This window comes from Zootoca vivipara, chromosome 5, assembly GCF_963506605.1.
Source record: "Zootoca vivipara chromosome 5, rZooViv1.1, whole genome shotgun sequence".
NCBI lineage: Eukaryota > Metazoa > Chordata > Lepidosauria > Squamata > Lacertidae > Zootoca > Zootoca vivipara.
In genome coordinates this window covers 93,685,241-93,706,171 of record NC_083280.1, presented here as the reverse complement: position 1 = coordinate 93,706,171, position 20,931 = coordinate 93,685,241, and the positions used below count along the sequence as shown (strand labels likewise).

The window sequence follows — 20,931 nt, the reverse complement described above, 5'->3', positions numbered from 1 at the left end:
GATGCTCTCTCCAGGGAGGCTCACCTGGCCCCTTCACTACATAACTAGGAGCCAGATGAAAACATTTCTCTATAACCTGGCCTGGGGCTCATTAACATTCTATGGTCTTTGAAATGTGTTTGTGGGAGGTTCTTGGTTTGTTTATGCATTATGTGTACCCATTTTGTATTTTTATGTTATGAACTGCCAGATCTTTGGATGAAGATACATAATAAGAATAAAAAGAATAATTAATAGTAACTGACACTTGTCACTTACAAAGGGGATGTGATTGCATTTTGCCTCTGATCTCTGAATTCAGCCCATCCAGATGCCTTTCTGTCAAGGCAAGGATTTAAATCCTGAATTATTTTGAGAGTCTGGACTCCGTTTCTGCTGTGGGGTTTTTTTTTTGTGTGTGTGTGTATGGAATTATCGTTTGTTAAACATTTTTAGCGATTCCTATGATGATATAATAATAATAATAATAATAATAATAATAATAATAATAATAATAATGGTTATAACCCGCCCATCTGGCTGGGTTTCCCCAGCCACCATAGCTGCCAAGTTTTCCCTTTTATCGCGAGGAAGCCTATTCAGCATAAGGGAATTTCCCTTAAAAAAAGGGAGAACTTGGCAGCTATGCCAGCCACTCTAGGCGGCTTCCAACAAGGGATTAAAAATACGTTGAAACACCCGTCATTAAAAACTTCGCTAAACAGGGCTGGGCATTGAAAACCTTGGGCGCTTCCCGTAAAAACTGTGCTTTTCCAAGCGGGGAGGGGCAGAAATACAGCTGGCTCTGGGGGCGGGGCAGACGCTGCTAAGTCACGCCCCCAGGCTCGCGGTCTCCCCAGAAGCCCCGCCTTCCCTCCTTGCTGCTGCAATCCGAATTCCCCTCATCCTGCGCGTGGGCGATTCAACGCGGAAGCCAGCGTTGATCGACAGTTCACGGAGAAAATGGTTAAGCGGAGCGGGGCGGGCCAACGGCGAAGCGCCGGACTGGTCGCAATTTTTCGCGTTCGTCCAATCGGAGGCGGCGCCCTGGCGGCGGCCAATCAGCGCTGGCGGGCTGGCGGGCGCCGTCGGAGGAGGCGGGCAGGAGAAGGGAGTTGCTTCGGTGCGGAGGCTCCGGAATTGCTCGGTCTTTGCGGTGCGGAGCGGACGCGGCGCGACGGGCAGGACGGAGGGCTGGGCAGTTGGGCGTCGCCTGCCTCTCTCTCTCTGGTACCCGGAGAGGCTCGTGGGCTCCGCGCAGCGCTCGCCAAGGTGAGGACGGACCGGCCCCCCGCCCGTTTCGCCGGTGCCAACGGTAGGGCCGGCCCGCCCGGGAGGCCAGTTGAGGCGAGCGCCTCAGGCGGCAGAAGGCCTTCGCTCGCCCTTTCTTTCCTGGCGGGGAGAGGGAGACGTCGCGGGGTGGTTCCCTTCAGGTGCCGGAAGACCTGGGGCGAGGCTCCGGGTCCCCCTTCGGTGGGGTGTGGGGACGCGGGAGTCGCTCTGATGAGGAAGACGTGTGTGCGTCTGGGGGACGGGAGGGGCGCCTCCGTGGTGCCTCTTTGCTGGCTGTCATCGCTGCAGCTGTTTCACGTGCGCCGCCGTGGAGTTTGGAGGAGACCAGGAGGGGCCCCATGAATTTATCCCCCGGCATCCGAGGGGTCCTGGGTTTGCCGCGCTCCCCGTTCCTCACCGGCCACACGGAGCCCTGCCTCTGCTGAGCCAGTTTTGTGGGCTGCCGGCGAGGATGACACCGGGTAGCTCTTGCGGTTGGAAAAGGCTCCGAGGCAGCCTGAAGGAGAGAGCCATGGGCTCAAGGTCATCACCTGGAGAGCCCCTTTTGGGAGAGGCTGTGGGGATGAAATGCAGGCCTTCCTGGTCCAGGTCCAGTGCTGCCTACTTAGGTATTCGCTGTGCCCGAATTACTTTATTCCTCCTAACCCCTAGGGATAGCCAGCAGGAGTCCGGGTACCAGAGGCATGTGTGTATTGGGCGCACATCACAACACGCGAGGCTCCATTTGAAAGGATGGGCAAATTGTTATATGGATTGTGGGGATTGAAACTAGGGAGCATATTTTAAAAAAATCTGGCCAGATCAGTCAAAGAATGGTTATAAACAATTGTTCAGTTTGGGCTGATAAAATTTCTTATGTGCCGTGTGATGTGATGGCTTCAGGATGCGATAGTGTGACCTCCATTCAAGTCTCTAGTAGTGGTGAGCTCAGTGTCCTGCCCCACATGGTGGAGATGGTGGCCACCTTCCAGTGAGCTCCATTTTCTCATTGCTGGTGGTATAGCGCCTCTGAACCTGAAGCATCCATCCTCTTTCAGTAGCTTATCTCCCCCGTATATATATTTATTGCATCTTGTTTTTAGTCGGGTACAATGGAGTGATACTCTTTGGTGAGGTTTTTTCTCTCTCTTGGATCTCAGTAGTCTGCTAGGCAAAGCTGCAGGCAAATGACTGGCATTTCTGGCTTTGGGGTAGTATGCTGGTTGTCTTAGAATTAGCAGCTACTGAATCCAACATAAACACCCATCAATGGCAGCCTGGGTTCTAGCAGCAGTAGCTTGCTTATTCCTTTATTTAATGATGGGACTGTTAACAGTCCCTGGGGTGTTCTCGTGTCATGTTTACCTCTGAAACTGGAGTTCTGTGCAACTGAGCTGGCCATAGCTTCTGCTTTGTTAAATAAAACTTACAGTATCTTCTTCCATCCCAATGGACAGAGTTTTGTGGTATCTTAAAGACTAATAATATATCATATGGCCAACAAGACATGATACACAATAACTCCTGATCATAGATCTGTTAGCATGGTACTATCTCCCCACCCCACAATGGAACAAATAGCAGCTGGGCGAAGAGGGAATGATTATTTTAACTGCAGAAATCTTTTGCGGTGTGTGTCTTTTTGCAGCGTTCAGAGGAGGAAGGTAGATTTTAATGTGAATGACTAAGTCATGGAAAGGGAATTGTATGGAATAATCTGAGCTATGGCAAAGGGAACAAGTGGTAAAAAGACAGACATCTGATGAGCAAAGCAGTGGGCAGGAATAGTTGCATGTTATGTTGGTTCTGGCGAACCTGGTGAGTTCTGTGTTTACTATTGAATGTCTTTCTGTAAATCCTGTTCTTATTCAAGTGTAGCTGAGATGAGTGAAATTGAATTCTAGTTGTACTGCAGGACAATTTAGAGGACAAGATTAAAGTCTAAAGGTGATGATAGTAATAAAGTATTCTTGATCCTGGGATAGATTACTTTCTTGTTAATACTTCTGTATCTTTTCCCTCTTCACATAGCTCTGCATTGAGATTTCATATTGAAATAAGCAGTTCCTTCTGAGTAGTAGTGGAAATACAGTGGTATGACTTTTAGACATGTTCTGCCACAGCAACCTCTTGCCAGAAGGAATATGGTCATGTGCTCTGCAGTGGTGCGATGGGTAGTGTTGGACTAGGATCTAGGAGACCAGGATTCAAATCTTGTTTAGTCATGAAGCTCACTGAATGGCCTTGGACCAGTTGCTGTCTCTTGGCCTAAACTATCTCACAGAATGGTTAAGATAAAATGGAGAAAAATAAAGACAGAGATAGAGATCAGCATTGACCTGAGGCTCACAATAGACTGAAAGGTGGGCTATAAATCCAAAAATAAAATAGTTGGCTTTCAAAAACAGTGCTAGTTAGTGTGTTAGGATCTGTGATGTGCTTTCCTCTGCTAGGGTACTGAGTGAGATGCTGTCTTTTCTTTTTCAGATCAGATTCATTTATTCAAATACCCAGTCATATGATATTCAGCTTTTCTGGTGGCCGTTCTGATTGAAATTATAGGCTGGCTAATGTTATTCTAACCTTGGCTATATATTTTGTTTAGTTCTTCCATAATTACCCCCACCCCTAATTGATAAGTGCCTTTCAGGAGCTGCAACAAAACAAGCTTAAGAGTTGAGAAATGTTCCCACCAATCTTATTTCCTTAATGCACTTTCCTTAAGTGCACCAGACAATTCATTTGGGAAACATGTATGTTTGAAACTTGAGACTTGCTCCCATCTTCATGCGGATGTTTGTTGAAATGTTCACTTTTAAATGTATGCCTTACTTTTGGGTCCACTGAAGTCTGCAAATCAGTTCATATAGTAAAACTACATACAATATTATAAAACAGAACATCAACTTCAATTTTAAAAATGAGAACAAGAATGCTGAGAACCATTTTTTAATTTGGATACCTGGTAGAAGAGATCAGTCTCTAGCCTACTAACTTTTCTAAGAGTCTACTTTAATTAGTAGAATGAGCTTGGCATACATTTCTTAGGAATACTATAAAGGCTGCCACTATCAAAAAAGCTTTATTTCAATAAAGAAATGCAAGGTTGAGTTGTAGTCTCAATATTTTCTATTTATAGAAGGCTTTGGGGATCAGAATTGTTCATTAAATATGCTACATTTCTTAGCTCTTGCACTTTAAATTTTCTAGCCTGGAGCTATTTGCTGCAAATTGGCCTGGTGTAGCCTTGAGGCCCTTTTGCGAAGCCAATTTGCTCTCATTAAAATGAAATCTAGTTTCTCAGCATTCTCAAGATCCTGGCCCTTGTAGTTTAAGAGAAGCCTGAGTTGAATAAGTTATACTTGAATAAGTTACTGTACCTGTTACAACCTACAGTAGTTTAGCGTGTTCCTGTAATTAGTAGATTTAAGTCTTATACAGGTGAAACTAGAAAAATTAGAAGATTGTCAAAAAGTCATTTATTTCAGTAATTCAACTTAAAAGGTGAAACCAATATAGGAGATAGACTCATGACATACAAAGTGAGATATGTCAAGCCTTTATTTGTTGTAATTGTGATGATTATGGCGTACAGCTGAAGAAAACCCCAAATTCACAATATCAGAAAATTAGAATCTTAAATGAAATCAATAATACAAGGGTTGCAAATAGAACAAAATTGGACCTCTGAAAAGTAGAAGCATGCAAATGTACTCAATACTTGGTTTGGGCCTCTTTTGCAGCAATTACTGCCTCAATGCGGCGTGGCATGGATGCTATCAGCCTGTGGCATTGCTGAGGTGTTTTGTAAGACCAGGATGCTTCAATAGCGACCTTCAGCTCTTCTGCATTGCTCAGTCTCATGTCTCTCATCTTTCTCTTGGCAATGTCCCATAGATTTTCTATGGGGTTCAGGTCAACTGAGTTCGCTGGCCAATCAAGCACAGTAATCCCATGGGCATTGAACCAGGTTTTGGTACTTTTGGCAGTGTGGGCAGGTGCCAAGTCCTGCTGGAATATGAAGTCAGCATCCCCATAAAGCCTGACTGCGGAAGGAAGCATTAAGTGCTCCAAAATCTCCTGGTAGACGGCTGCGTTGACCCTGGACTTAATGAAGCACAGTGGACCAACACCAGCAGATGACATGGCTCCCCAAATCAACACAGACACTGGGAAATTCGCACTGGACTTCAAGCATCTGGCATTGTGTGCCTCTCCATTTTTCCTCCAGACTCTGGGTCCTGGGTTTCCAAATGAGATGCAAAAGTTGCTCTCATCAGAAAAGAGGACTTGGGACCACTGAGCAACAGACCAGTTCTTTTTTTATTTAGCCCGGGTAAGACACTTCTGACGTTGTTTCTTTTTCAGGAGTGGCTTGACAAGAGGAATACGACATTTGAAGCCCATCTCCAGGATCCGTCTGTGTGTGGTGTTTCTTGATGCACTAACTCCAGCCTCAGTCCACTCCTTGTGAAAGTCCCCAACACCTTTGAATGGTCTGACAATCCTCTGCAGGCTGTGGTCATCCCTGCTGCTTTTCCCTTCCACATAATTTTCCATTAATGTGCTTTGATACAGCATTTTGGGAACATCTTAACTTCTTTTGCAATTACCTTTTGAGGCTTTCCCTCCTTATGGAGGGTCTCAATGATGGCTTTCTGCACAACTGTCTGGTCAGCAGCCTTTCCCATGATTGTGATTCCTACTGAAGCAGACTGAGAGACCATTTAAAGGCTCAGGAACCCTTTGCAGGTGTTACGGATTGAGTAGGTAAGCACTATTCTATTTTTCTGAGATTGTGAATTTGGGGTTTTCTTCAGCTGTACGCCATAATCATCACAATTACAACAAATAAAGGCTTGACATATCTCGCTTTGCATGTCATGAGTCTATCACCTATATTGGTTTCACCTTTTAAGTTGAATTACTGAAATAAATGAACTTTTTGATGATATTCTAATTTTTCTAGTTTCACCTGTATTTTATAGTGGGAATTATCACTCGCAGTAAAAACCTAGGTCATGACATTTTATATTTTTATTTATGTTCTAAGTACTTGCTTCCATTTCAGATCTTGCGAAAAGCGGTAGGATAATTGTGTGGTGGTAGACTTTCTGGATAGAGGCTTTGATCCTAAGATCAGCTAATTTAGAGAGGTTTGTGGAAGGACAGTTTCGACATGTGTGTCCCAAATAGTCTGTCCAGAGGATCAGAAGGGGGCTCCAGAACAATGTGAGATGGTGTGCAGGGGTGGGGGTAGGAAACACTTCTATGGATTTCTTTAACTTACTTTAGGATCCATGATCTGGCTGATCTCTGTCCACCATGATGTCTTAAACTCCTCCTAATATTTTTTTTTCATGAGGACACCCCCATCCAGAGATGATTTTCAGGGGGTGTAGGTGACTTCAGAGGTCAGGAGGGGACAGGAAGCTTTTCTTTCTTCATCATCTTACTGTTCCCTTAGTATTCAACAAGCCATATTAATTACTTTGCAATAATGTATGTTGCAAAAACCCAGTCTTGAACTTTATCCCAACTTTTTAATTTTTATTTCTTCATCCAGAATGAATGAATTATCTTAGAAATCTTAGAAAACTGCATAACATAGCTGAAGTTTTCAGAGCAGTGAATATGGAGGACTGCAATAAATACCTGGATCTTACCAAGAGATAATACTTTGCAATCCTTCTGGCTTTTCTGCTAATCACAAACACTGGCTTATTAATTCAGACAACACATTAAACCAAAACAAGCAGCCTTCTGTAACAGGTGCTTGACCTAATGTCCAAATGGACAGTGTCTGTTGGTATGGCATCTGCAATACAGGCCTGACCCTTGAGACTATGAAAATGTCTATATCATTATCTATATACAGTGGTACCTCGGTTTGCGACCACAATCCGTTCCACAGAGATGGTTGCTCGCCGAAGGCATGCTTCTGCGCGTGCGTGAAGCGCCGATAGAGCGCTTCTGCACATCCGATGCCGCGGAACCCGGATGTAAACACTTCTGGGTCTGTGGTGGTTGCTCGCCGAAGCGGTTGCTCGCCGAGGTAGGCGTAAACCGAGGTTTGACTGTACAGTGTTATGCTGATCTAAATGAGACAGCTTTTAGTCTTAAAGGGAGCTTCCTAGTTCTGAGGAGTTGCCACGAAAGGGGAACAAACTCTTGTCATACAGAAATGTGTATACTTGTTGTGCGTGCAGATTATGTAATATGCCAAATTGTTACTCTTGCAGGGTGTTTCACAAGTGTCAGTTCTTACTGAGTTTAAATTCAGTTTGCCAGTCAGTTTTTTTGTGACTCACTCTACCTATCCAGATATGTAGTTGACATCCATTATGACAGCACTCTTTAATACTATAGCTTGGGAAGGCTTTCTTTTTGCCACTTAGATTGTGATTTAGACTGATTTATTGCATCGTACTCTGCGTGTAATATGAAAATCACTGCTCTTGAGTCCTTTTTTCCGAAAATAGCATATATTTGGGGTAATAGTATGAGTGAATTCATATTGCCTATGCCTCTTGCAAGTTGACTTAAGGCAAACATTTTATGAAAAGTTTTGGTGTACCCCTCAAAAGAAAAAGCAGACAAAGTCTAATGAATTTAAAAGTACTAATAAAGTTTGTATAAAATCTATTATCCCGGTAGTTTGTTTAGGTAGCATTAGACAAGGTACAAGTTTGTCATCTGAAAAATGTCTAGGGAAATATATTAATCCCTGTGGAAGTACTGTATAGTTTGTAGTTCAACTGGAAATACAGGTTAGTTGTTCATAAACTTTGATAATGACACAAAGTCCATGTCTTTAAAGGTTAATCAACCAAGGAACTTAATTTCATCACTATTTCAGAACTGTGACAAGTGTTGTATTCCCATAGAAACCACAATAATCAGCATCAAGAGCTACATCTCATTAGTACGTTCTATTCTGCGATAGCAATGCATAGCATGCTTTTCTTCTGAAAAGGCATACCGTACAACCTGGTAACATGTCAGGAAAGAATTATGGATTGAAACAGTGGAATGATCCCCATGTCTTCTTACTCAAAAGCGGCACAGATTACATTGTGTGTGGTTTAACTGGCATTTACCTGATTTACCACCAAGCTTTAAGGCTATCAGTTATTTATTTGACTTAATGGTTATTGCATAGCTATTATGCAAATTAAGCTTGCGGTAATTTAAACTATCTAGTTTTTGAAACACCTGGAGAAAACATGGATGTTACTAGTGGCCAACATAAAAACTCATTATGCTAAGTAAACTTTCTAAAGTGGAAAGTAAACAGGGAATAAGATGAAGGCAGAAGTATAAAGGTACTGTGTGGTTTTTTTGGCATTAATATGACATTTTTTAAAATCTGGAAAAACAAGTGGTATCTGCAGTGCAGTGTGGTTTGGTTCAATGTTCCAACCATACTGTTCTATCCCCCATCCTCTGTTTTATTTTTCTCCATCAGCATTCTGTGCTTAGTGCACAATGAACAGTTTTGGGTTGGTTGCCCCTTAAGGGCAATATCCATGATTCCACATGTGAGCAGATAAGACAGAATTTCCTCTCCCCCACCCCAGGTTCCCTGAAATTTGCTTTGCAGAGTCTCCAACTCTCAGGGAGGAAAAAAGAAATGGGAAATACTGTTAGGTGAGTGAAAGGCAGGCTGACACTTTTGCAATTTTTAATCCCATTTATATTTCACCTTTCCTCCAAGGAGCTCAAGGTGGCATACGCAGTTTCTCCCACTTTCACATTTTTTTCTTTGCAACTACACTGTGAAGTAGGAACCGCTGAGAGGCAGTAACTGGCCCAAGGTCAATCAGTCAGCTGCATGGCTGTGTGGGGCTATGGACTCTATTCTCCCAGAACTCTAACCACTACACCAATTCTTAAACATGAAACCCACAGTACTGTACTGCAAATAATTCTGGACAGGGCTATATTTAAACTATAATGGTCGATTCTTCTTATATATTCCCGAGAATACAGTTCTTGGTTTAAAATAAAGCACCCATACTCTGACCCAGGAAATAGCAGTAAGATCATGTTACAGGCTGCTTCTAAATAGTTTTGCCCTCAGAATTTCTTCACAAAATAGTGTGGAAAGAATATGTTGGGAAAATTAAGCTCTGTTTCCTGTTAGGCTGCATGCCACATATTCTTATCCCCTTTGGTAGGTTTTAGGGCAGATGAAAAACCTGCTTCCCTTATCTCAGACTTGCAGAACTACCTCATAGAATGAAATAACCAAAGCCCCAAACATTAAGATGAATGCCTGTAAGTGCAGAGATTTCTAGCAAAAGAGAGAGATAAAGAAGAAATGCAATTGGCATGTGAAAGCCAATTGCTATCTAGTGTTCTACTTTGCAGAAGGTGTCGTTCTACTTTTAGGCACCTGGTTGTGGATAGGTAATGGTAGTATCAGTTCAGATGCGAGCTGTGCAGACTCTGGTTTAGGGTATCAGCAGAGGAAGTAGTACTGTGAACAGTTTATATTAAAGAGCCGTGTTCTTATATTGAATACAATGCCACAATATATTGGGATGCCTTTCTAGCTTAGATAAGGTATAGACTGTAGAATTCAAAGTAGCACTAGTGAGATTTGACCTATCAGTGCAGCCTTTCTGCTTGCCAGATGGAACGCTCTTCCTTCTACCCATCTGTGTGCTGTTCTGGCCCCCGAGAGTCATCTAGTCCGACCCCTTGTGATGCAGGAATCTAGATCATACTCTGCAGAGGCCATCCAAACTCTGCTTAAAAAACTACCATGGAAGGAGAGCCCCATTGCGCTAGCAGGACTTATTGGACTGGCTCCTGTTAGTGCAAATATTTAGTAGACTCTGGGCCGGAATCTGTATCTTTCTGTAACTAAGCCAATTGAAATAATCACATATTCTTCCCCTGCCTCCATGTACCTCCATTTCTCCCCTTCCTCTGTTGCCCTGTGGGGCCCTTCCAACTCTACAATTCTATGATTCTGTGATAACCAGCACCAGGTGATTAGGGGAGCTGGGAGAACACAGAAATATTAAACAATAATCCTGAATTGATTGATTATATAATAAACTAATTCAGACAAAGTACAGGGGGAAATACTTTTTGAAAACTAGGTATCTCTTCCTTTCAGACTAAGATGGTTATTAATGTGCCCCGAGGGAGACCACCTTAGCTTGAATATTGGGAGCTAGATGGTTGGCAGCTCCCCAGGATGCGAGTCTCCTCTCTTCTCACCTAGCCCAACCTCATGCAATGTAGGAATCTCAACTAGATCATCCATGGCAGATGGCCATCCAACCTCTGCTTAAAAACCTCCAAGAAATGAGTGTCCACCACCTTGTACATAAAGATGGATGGATTTATTTTTTTAAGAGCAAAAGGTGATAATGGTGAGGGATGCTAACCTCTCTGCAGATTGTCTTCCTGGGACTCAGCTATACATCTGCAAATAAAATGTTTTAAGTGTGTTTTAAGTGTAATATGCAACGTGACACTAGATGGCGAAAATTCAACATTTTTTTTAAAGCATTTTCAGAATTTTTAAAATATGTGTGTATTTTCCACTCTGGACACTTTAAATTTCAGCCAGCTCTGCGGTAAACTCATCTAACAAGAGAAATGTGTTTCTTTGTTTGTTTGTGTGTGTGTATGCAGGGGTGCAAAGAGGATTCAGCTCTCTCTTTGATCAGATTCCTCGCCCACTCAGTCTAATTAAGAGCACTGTCTTACTTGAAAACAAAATTCTGCATCCTCAATGTATTACTAAAACTGAACATATTGTGGCATTCCAGTTAATGTATTTTTAAATAAACCACCATAAGGCATTCTGTGATTGTCTTCCTTTGCTTGTCTAGTATGGTATTGCAGTTTTCACTGGGGCTTTAAAACTTCCCTTTTTGTTGCAAGTGGGGTTGCTGTTTATGAATAACAGATAGACTAACAGTACAGGATATCCCATGTAAATCTGTCCATTCATTAAGACCATCTTCTTAGGCCCTTCGGGGGGGGGTAGGCAGGTGTTCAGGGCTTAGGCTTCTTCGCTGGTACTGTCCCACTAAGGGAATACCCTCCTAAGAAGCACTTCTTTGATGCTGCTGACTCATTCTTCAGGCTACAACAAATCGGTTTTCATTGATTGGTTTTAAACCTTGTATTCATTAATTTATGTTTCTGTTCGTTTTATTATTTGTTGGTTGCTTGGATGTTGGCAAATGAAAAGGAAAGAATAATTTAGCACAATTGTTTCTGGATCTTGGTATTTGAGGGGTGGGCAGGATAGCCTTTTTATGGAATATAGTCTGTATCTAGTGAATATATGTATGGGTTCAGTATTATTTAGTAGCTGCTTGAAATCCTTCAAGCTGCAGGGGAAAAAAATGCCTGCATAATGTTGGTGTAACCTTGAGCTCCTGCAGACTTTTTTTTTAAGGCATTATCTTGTGATCTTCATCAAAGTACTGTATGTAATTATAAAGATGATGACGTAAAAGAAACTCCTTCATTGTTAGTCTTCATGTGTGTGCGTTTGAACAAGAAAAATAGTATCAATTGGTGCTGTTGATCGTAATATATTTTTTAAAGATTAACCATTCTATGTGGAAAAGTAGAATTCATTAATATCTAGGGAATAAGGAGGTATCTCATCACCTTGTCTTATGTTGACTGAAAATTGGATTTATAATTTGTAAGACTAGCTGTTGTTAAACTGTTTGTGAGTTGCCTAGGAGGTAGTGGCTGGGAAATGAAATAAAAATTAGGTACAATTCCTTTCACTATATGTGCACATAATAGGTATAACATAAGATCTGCTGAATAATTCTTTGTCTAACGGATTATATTTTTTGTTTCTTAGTTTCAGTTATTTTCATTGCTTGGGAGAGGCAAGTTAGTGCAGAAACTGCAGTATATAAGCATTGAAAAACAAACAAACAACCTTTTGGCTGGTGGGGGAAGAGATCTGCAGTATGAAAGAATGACCTTATCTTGAGCTACAAGGAGTTTAGCTGCCAACAGGAAATGATGAAATGTGCCGTGAGAATTCTGTTTTCAGAACACTGCAGGTATTACAGTTCTGTTAGGAGAAGACAGGCACAGGGTTCATAGATCTACATGATTATGCAAGCATGTGAAATTGGGAAGAATGTGAAATGTTTAAGGTATTTGTAAGAAGATAGATGGTATTGCAAACTTAGTTTAAAATTATTGGCCTAACAGAAACCTCACATATAGGATAATAGATCAAATGCTAAATATGAATTAGTGTTGGTGTGACTGCAAGCACTTTCGTCTAAAATAGAAGGTCAGGTATTAGTTCTTTGTGGATTTAGTTAATTGCAAGTACATTATATTTGTTTTTAATGGGATACAGTATTGCCTGTCTCTGGTGTTACCGTTTCATTACCTGTGTTTCTTAATTTGTTGTTATCAATATCATGTTTGGCATAAGGGGCATTTTTTTATCCAGCTAAGGTAGCCTAGGCTTTTCCAGAATAGTTATGTCCCCATCAAAGATAGAACTGCTGTATAATGTCAAGTTACTTAAGGCTTCCTAGTTTCTCAAAGCAACATATATAGTGAGTCACAATTATTTCAAAATGTTTTCTTTCCTTCACTTTAGAAATTCAAGTGATATTCTGATTTGCCACTATTAAAAGAAAAACGTAGTAACAGGAATTGAGGGCCAAAGAAGTTTTGTAAACTTTTCAAACTTTAATACCTAGTTATCTGGACCAGCTAAATAGGTGTTTGTTTTTTTGAAATTTATGATGCTGGTATCTTCTGTTTATAGTTTAGTGTTTTTGTGGATTAGGTTTTGTTAAGCTAGTATGGATTTTTGGGGGGTGGGGTGGGGTGGGGAGGCATTGAACAAATTTTAATGAAATTAAAAGTTAACATTTGGAAAGGGCTTCTTAAGGTTACCAAAAGTATATATGAGTTTCAGTATTGCATTAAATTGGGAAGCAAGGGATATTGATGAATAGTAGATGGAAAAGTAGTGTTATTGTTGTTAGGGAAAACTCCGGGTGCAAGACTGCTCTGCCACCCGGCTCATCGGGCACGAGCCCTTGGTCCACTGCGGAATGAAAAGGAAGGAGTCCAGCCACCAAATAGCAAAATAGCAAAGTTTACTACTGCGCAGCAGGTTCAAGCCAAGACTGAACACCAGGAGTTGGGTGACAAGAACTTTTAAAACGTCCCACCTCAATCCCATAATACAGTTCGAAAGCATCATCACCACATCACTGTTACATAGCTAAAACATCAGAAAAGGGGAGGTCAACACAGCATTAACATTTTGGTAATTTCTGCCCTCACTCTTCCCCTCAGGTGGGCAGGGTTTGCGACATCGCGCGAGGCTTACCTGGAACCGATGCCACCCACCTGCTCGGGTTGGCCTATGACCTGCCACCTGGCCAGGTAGGGCAAAGGACGCCTGGCCCGGGGTGTGTGTGTGTGGAGATCAAAGAAAGTAGGCCGTGCAGTGGTCTGTATCACGGCGGTGGCGTGTGTGTGGGGGGCCTGCGGGCGCATCCACGGCCGTCGCTTGGCGGGGGGGGCACTCTGCTTGGCCCATAAGGACCTTAGGCGCCTGGGAGGAGGCCGCACAGCGGCCTGTATTACAGCGGTGGCGAGTGGGGGGGGCTGCGGACCATCCACGGCCGCCGCTTGGTGGGGTGAGTGTGCTCCGCTTAAGCCATTAAGGGCCGTAGGCGCCCTGGATGAGGCTGTGCAGCGGCCTGTATCGCAGCGGCGGTGCGTGGGGGGGGCGGGGCCCATCCTTGTCCACCACTTGTCCGGGGGGGGGGGGGTTGGACGCTCTGCTGGGCCATTAAGGGCTGTGGGCGCCCGGGAGGTAAACAAGATTAATATAAGATAATGACTGAGGGTACCGATAAGCGTTATGGTAATTACCAGGAGGAAATCCTTGAGTACTTACAAGGGAGGAACAATAAGATGCAGGTTTGCATAGTCTATCACCTGGGTGAGTCCGGAGGGATGCAAATGGTTGGTGATATTCTAAATGGGTTTAGGATTTTCCAGGAACATTTCAGCTAGCCATTCCAACACAGAGACTGAAAACAGCCTCTACCAACCTAGTTTATCCCATGATACCTGAAACAAAAAGTTTCCACCCACCCACTTAAGACACCAAGGAAGTTGCTGTTCATATTTCCTGCAGAAGGAAGCTCTATTTGAAGTGCTTATCAGGAAGGCCCTATCTCTTGAACCTACCAGGCTAGCTTCCCTTCCTAGTTAGCAAACAAGAAGCACTGATCTTGATGTTCTAATAGGTTCATATGGGGTGTAGGTGGTCCTTTTAAGTGGCTTGACCCCAAACGTTAATGGCTTTGAAGTTCATTGCAAGTGCTTTGAATTGAGTCTGGAAGCAAATAGGTAACCAGTGCAGCTGAACCGGAATGGTGTAACATAGTCTGAGCCTTTTTCTCTCTCTCAACACCCAAGCAGCTGTATTCTGTACCAGCTGAAACTTTTGGACAATGCAAATTGCATTGAAATTGGATGCCACAAGGGCAGGAGTCACTGTAAGAAAACAGCTTTATCTAGATAGGGTCACAGCTATCTAGATAATTGGAGAATTGACTTGAGCCAGTAAATGGTGCTCCTATTCATTGTCACACCACCTGTGATTTCACCGATCATATCTTATTCAGGAGGACATCAAGCTGTGGACTTGGTCTTCCTGATGTGGTCAACTAGTAATGAACAGTTGGCCAGAAATAAAAAGTTCCAAACTTAAGCTCTGATGACATTGTGTGGAGTTTTGCTTGGCATGCAGTGCTGTGCTTGCGAAGGAACCCTGTTCATACACTGGTTGCACAACAAGACATTGCAGACTGGCCAGGACCCAAAGAGTTTTTAGGTGTGTCCAGCTGAATTTTTTTACTTTGAGCACAGGGCACTGAAAGCAGAGGCTGCTTTTTCAAACTCATTAATTTCACAAGAGACGAATAGTGTGGCAGCTTGGAGGATGGGTTCCTATTTGAGAAAGACATGCTCAAAGCACCTCTGGGCATTTAGAACTAGTTGCATTGCTGTTTGGATCTGGGCCATAATGTGTAATTTTTTGCATATTTTAATGATACTACATCTTAAGGAAACTGGTATTTTTCATGGCAGTTTATGTTGGATGCTAATTCCCTGTGATGCTTTCCAGAATATTGAGTGAGTAATTAAAGAAATGGATTGTAAGACATGGGTGTGGAACCTGTTGTCTTTCCAGATCCAGATGGCGACCGTTTCAGGCACATCCAATTGACGTGCCATCACTGACGCAGGGGAACTTTTGGACCTGGAGGAAGGCGTAACGGGCAGCGCCAATGCTCGTGGGCCGGGAAAGGAACCCCTGTGTGAAATGGTTGCCGCCTGTTCCGGTGTACTACAACTCATATTATCCCAAACCACTGACCATGCTGGCTGGAACTAATGGGGGCTGGGAGTCCCATTGAGAACCGGAGGGTCACAGGTTTCCCACACTTGCTGTCAGATCATGCCTTAAATGGGGTGGTGGTGGTATTTTGTGAAGCAGTTTTTGTACCTAATGCGCTGCATCCTAAATTGTATTCCTGAGCTCCACTACTGTGTTCTGCCCCTGAGAATTTCCACTAGAAATATGCTAGCTTGCCTCCACAAATGTATTTGTATGTCATGAGGAACTTACTGTAAGTATTTTGTTTGGGTCTAAGATGGTGGCGCTGTGGGTTAAACCACAGAGTCTAGGGCTTGCCGATCAGAAGGTTGGCGGTTCGAATCCCTGCGGCGGGGTGAGCTCCCGTTGCTCGGTCCCAGCTCCTGCCAACCTAGCAGTTCGAAAGCATGTCAAAGTGCAAGTAGATAAATAGGAACCGCTACAGCGGGAAGGTAAATGGCGTTTTCGTGTGCTGCTGTGGTTCGCCAGAAGCGGCTTAGTCATGCTGGCCACATGACCCGGAAGCTGTACGCCGGCTTCCTCTGCCAATAAAACGAGATGAGCGCCGCAACCCCAGAGTCATCCATGACTGGACCTAATGGTCAGGGGTCCCTTTACATTTACCTTTAAGATGGTAGGCTTGGGTAGATCTGCTCATGGTTCAGGTAGAAAGATGACTGCCCAGGAGGAGTCATTGAAGGATGCTTCAAGGCTTAAATTGTTCTTAGAAAGTTGCTTCTGATCTGATGGTATTGTCTTAGAAACAGTTTTAGGAGGGGGAAGTGGTGAGGAAGCAGTTTTGGGACAAGGAAGTGGTGCAGATTCTGCCTTTAAATGTAATCAATAGAAAGAAGTCAGTTTTTCAAACTGAATTTTGTCAAAGTGAAAGCATTGTCCTCTAGTGTGAAGTGTCTGTTGTAATCAACTTTGGATGTTACTTAAAACACTTTAGAACATAGATGTGTGTATCAAAGTTCAGTTTAAGTTCAGCTAATCTGCCTGGATCTTAAAACATCACATTAGCATGGGAGACTATTATGTAATAGGGTCATGCAATCAGCCAGGCAGGGAAATGTTTTCCTGTAAAATAATTCTTCATTACTTAATCCTAAAACCCTTGCAGTCAGGTTTTGAGTATTGGAGCATTACAACTATGTTCAAACATGAGCTAAAGCAGGCACAGGCAACCTTGGCTCTCCAGATGTTTTGGAACTACAACTCCCATGATCCCTGACCACTGGCCCTGTTAGCTAGGGATCATGGGAGTTGTAGTTCCAAAACATCTGGAGAGCCAAGGTTGCCTATGCCTGAGCTAAAGCATGTTTGGTCACGGTCATTGTGGTTAAAAATCATGACTTGCAGGCAACTTGCTGGTAAGTTTTTAATAGCCTTAACTGAAGCTAGGCTTCTTGATCCAAGTATCTGATCAGTTTTATTCTATCCAGTTAGTAAAGTGATGCCTTTTTGAAGCTATTGAAATTTTGTTTGTGTGGGTATTGCATTTCCTAGAAACCAATGCTGTCATTATTTATCAAATAATCATTGAAGAGACTGATAATGCACTGGAAATGCCAATTAATTTATTTCCACATCATCAAATCATGGTTTGCAGTGCTTTGACACCACATTTTCTCAGCCAAACTTACACCTGTAGTACTATTTCCAGGTAACGTGTTTGGCATCTTGCTAATACTTTTGAGGTATATTATATTTACAAGCCAATCCTATGTGTGTTTGAGCTGAAGCAGTTCTTTGTAAATATGCATATAATTGCAACATTATTTTCCCAGTCTGATTTCTAGTAACTTCAGTATCTTTTAAACTTATGGAAAATATTATTATTTCACTTTTAACAGTTGTAATGGCGTCACTGTGGTATTGTGGCGTGGCTGTCTTTGGGTGTGTAAGTTGGTAACTAATATAGATTAGGACATTCTGTGTGTAACCCCCTGATCCTATACAGATAATTTCCTAAAGTTCTTAGAAATATCTGGCTGATCATTAGGAGATAGTCATTAAGGCAACCATTATTAGAAGCCCCCTCAGAATGATGCTGTGTCATGATATGGTGGCATTCCAAGGAGAAAAATGTGGCTGTTGAGATTGAGATGAGCACCACCATTGCCAAAGTAAGTCGCCCCCTCTTCAAAAAAACCTCACATGTTTGTCCCTCCTGTTTGTTTCTCCCCCCAATTCTGAGCCAATGTTTCCCTGAGCTTTGCATGTGTTCCATGTGGGGCATTGCCATAGCACAGGGGACTGGCTGCCCTCATAATGTTCTGCCGCTCTCCTGCTCTCTCTTCCCAAAGATGCCCTTGGCTTCCAACCTTGATGGTTTCAGTTTCCAGCGTGAGCTCAACGGTTTCAGTGTTTTGGGTGAGACTTGGAAGGCTAGCAGCTTAAAGGGAGGCTAGGTGATTTAAAAACTTGAATGTTCCTTGAAGCAGTCCAAAAGAATCAATAGCTGTCCATTGTTCAAAATACTTTTCTTCTCCAAAGTTGGCGGTATAGCATATAGATGAAGAAGAAAATGCAACTTTGTGGTGGTTGTTTTTACAGTCATGTGGTTTACAAATTATAAATTACCGGTATGTGACATAAATAAGAATGGTAGGTTTAAATCTGTTGTCAAGCCTTTTGAGCACCTGGTGATGTAAGTTAATTATTTTTAGTATTCTAAGAATGAGTGAGATGTACTTTCCCTTTAAGATACTGAATTCATGTCCACTTGTTTTTTATACAGCTTTGTTTTGTGAAACTGAGTCTAAATGTGCCACAGCTCCCACATTTTAAAAAAGCAGTCTGGACTATTAAGGATGAAACACAATCAAGTTATGCTTCTCTGCTGCTGTAGAGATAAATGCCAGATCAGTTGCTCTTGTGCTGAGTGGGGGAAGGCAAAGTCAATTTCTTTAATCAGATATGTTGAGGTACTGGCTGTTCTTCTAATCATTGTATTGTAGAAGACTGGGGTGAGTCATCGCTAGCGTAATGTTGGTATTTTAGTATCTAGTTTATTTTTTAAAAGTCCTGTGTGAGTAGAGATTTTTTCTGGTGTAGTCGTTGCTATGACTTCATAATATTTCCCCAAATATGCCTGTTCTTACTTTCTCACCATGTAGCATCAATGCTGTGTACAAACCTTAAAATTAATATTAGCATAACTTGATGTGTCATGAGAAAATGCTTTATTCAAAAAATATTGTGACTTGTCTGATTGGAAAGAGTGTGTGTCTTCATTGCTGTATTAACCACTCCCAGTTTCCCTTGCCATGTAAACATTACAAAGTCATAGGCTGAATTCGGAAAGGTAAATATTTCCATAAGGTGGGTCTTCAAAGCCAATTTATTAAAAACCAAAGGGCATTATATAAGTTTGAAAACTTTGGAGGTTTAAATGGTTTCCTCATCACAAATTAAAATTTAGGACAGTAGAAATTTAAATAGAGTCAAGGCTGCTATGGGTAAGCTCTTTGCTGTCTATCTCTCAGCTTTCTAGAGTTGCCTGGCTAAAATTTGAAAATGTTGGTGGTAGCAGTGTAATCCTTAGCTAGAACTCAGCATGGAGGTTTGCCTATGTTTTGGTCTGTATGAATAGCAGTTTTCATGAGATGCACCTTGTTCTGCACTTGATATCTAGGTGTACTTTTGTAATTGAAAACCATAAAAACACTTTCCTGTATGCATTGAACAAATCTTTTAGGCAATTTGGTTCAAGTCTGTTCTGTGTGAACTCAAATTTAAGGGGTTTTGCTAAGCATTTTGCTTCCAAAAATGGCATGCATTGATTATTATCTGGGTGGTGGTGGGATGGTCAACAAAGAATGCTTGGCAGCAAAAAATGATTTCTGCAAGTAGCTGGAATATAGTCAACCTGAGCACATGAGGAAAGGAGGGGACAAGAAATCCTTAATGATGCCATTTAGAATTAGAAAACAACCTTGTCTATTTTCTAGGGAGCCTAAGTTAACTGCTGTAATGTAACCTTACTGGTACTTTGGCAACTGGGTGTTTGTATTCTGACTGTATAAGCTCAAAGACCTGCTTGCCCCTAGACCTGTTGGCTTTGCCTGGAGACTGGATGTAAAACATGTGACTTTGACTTTGTTTACACATAACGCTAAACCAGTGATGGCGAACCTATGACACGCGTGTGAGACGTGACACGCAGAGCCCTCACTGCTGGCACGTGCCCCATCGGCCCATTCGGCTGTTGTTGTTGTCCCCCCCCCCCATTTGTTCTCCCGCTTGTCTCCGTTGTCTCTGCTGTTAAAACCCAGATCCTTTTGTTGTTGTTGCTGCTGCTGCTGCTGCTGCTGGTAGCCAGAGATTGTTTTTTAACCTGGTTTTTTTGGCGCTTTGGCAGACTATGTTAGTTCCAGAAAAGGTATTATTCGTCATTCATTTCTGTTCTCCCCCCCAAAAGCAAAGCAACTTTTGCACCCCCCCAAAAAACCCTCCAAAACTTTGGTCAGCAGCTCCCCCCAAAAGCTCAACAACTCTGGGCACTTTGTGATACATAAGGGGTTTTTGTTTTGTTTTGTTTTGTTTTGGTAAAATAATTCATTTTTGGTTTATTAACAATTATACATTTTTGTTATTTAAACTATAAATATTGTGAAATTATGGTTTTTTTTCTCGAAGTGACACACCACCCGAGTTATGCTTGGTTTTTTTGGCGAATTTTGACACACCAAGCTCAAAAGGTTGCCCATCACTGCGCTAAACCAAACTGTGGCTTAATGTGAACATGCTTGCTTTCTGGGAGGAGATTACACCCACTCTGCTTCACTCTCGTCCTTTTTTGGTCAGTTCAGCATGGCACTAAGCCTGGGTTTGGCTTATCATCCATGGGTGAGCTGTCTGCTCCTTAACCACCTTCTGCAGAGAAGGTTTGTTACTGGGTACAGACTGTGGTTAAGGAGAAAGAGCTTTACCACCAGATGATACGTAAATCCAAACATTGACTTAGCTGCAGAGGAGAAAAGTGGATGAGTGAGCTCCTTTCTTGGAGCCAGCCTCTTTGTACAGTCCTGGTAAAAGTCATAGTTTGACTTACCGTAACATGTGAACCAAGCCATTAACTTGATATTTCTCCTGAGTATTTTACTCTTCTGACAGTTCAATCCTGCCAGATATGTCTCTGTATCTATATAGTATAGTACAGTGGAACCTCGGTTTATGAACACCTCGGTTTATGAATTTTCGGTTTATGAACGCCGCGGACCCATCTGGAACGGATTAATTCACTT

General features: G+C 42.4%; 1 protein-coding gene across 7 annotated transcripts in view; it reads left to right on the top strand.

The window, feature by feature from the left end:
- The first annotated feature begins 1,072 nt into the window (after positions 1–1,072).
- Positions 1,073–20,931, top strand: part of PACSIN2 (protein kinase C and casein kinase substrate in neurons 2) — a 46,121-nt gene continuing 26,262 nt past the window's right edge. For 4 of the 7 annotated variants that reach the window (XM_035137712.2, XM_035137713.2, XM_035137706.2 and 1 more), the window contains exon 1: positions 1,073–1,251. The gene's annotated coding sequence lies outside the window, so the exon portion shown is untranslated. Of the gene's footprint in view, positions 1,295–5,619; positions 6,022–13,609; positions 13,669–20,931 lie in introns of those variants that run through there. The other 3 variants (XM_035137707.2, XM_035137711.2, XM_060275145.1) reach the window with 3 other exon arrangements.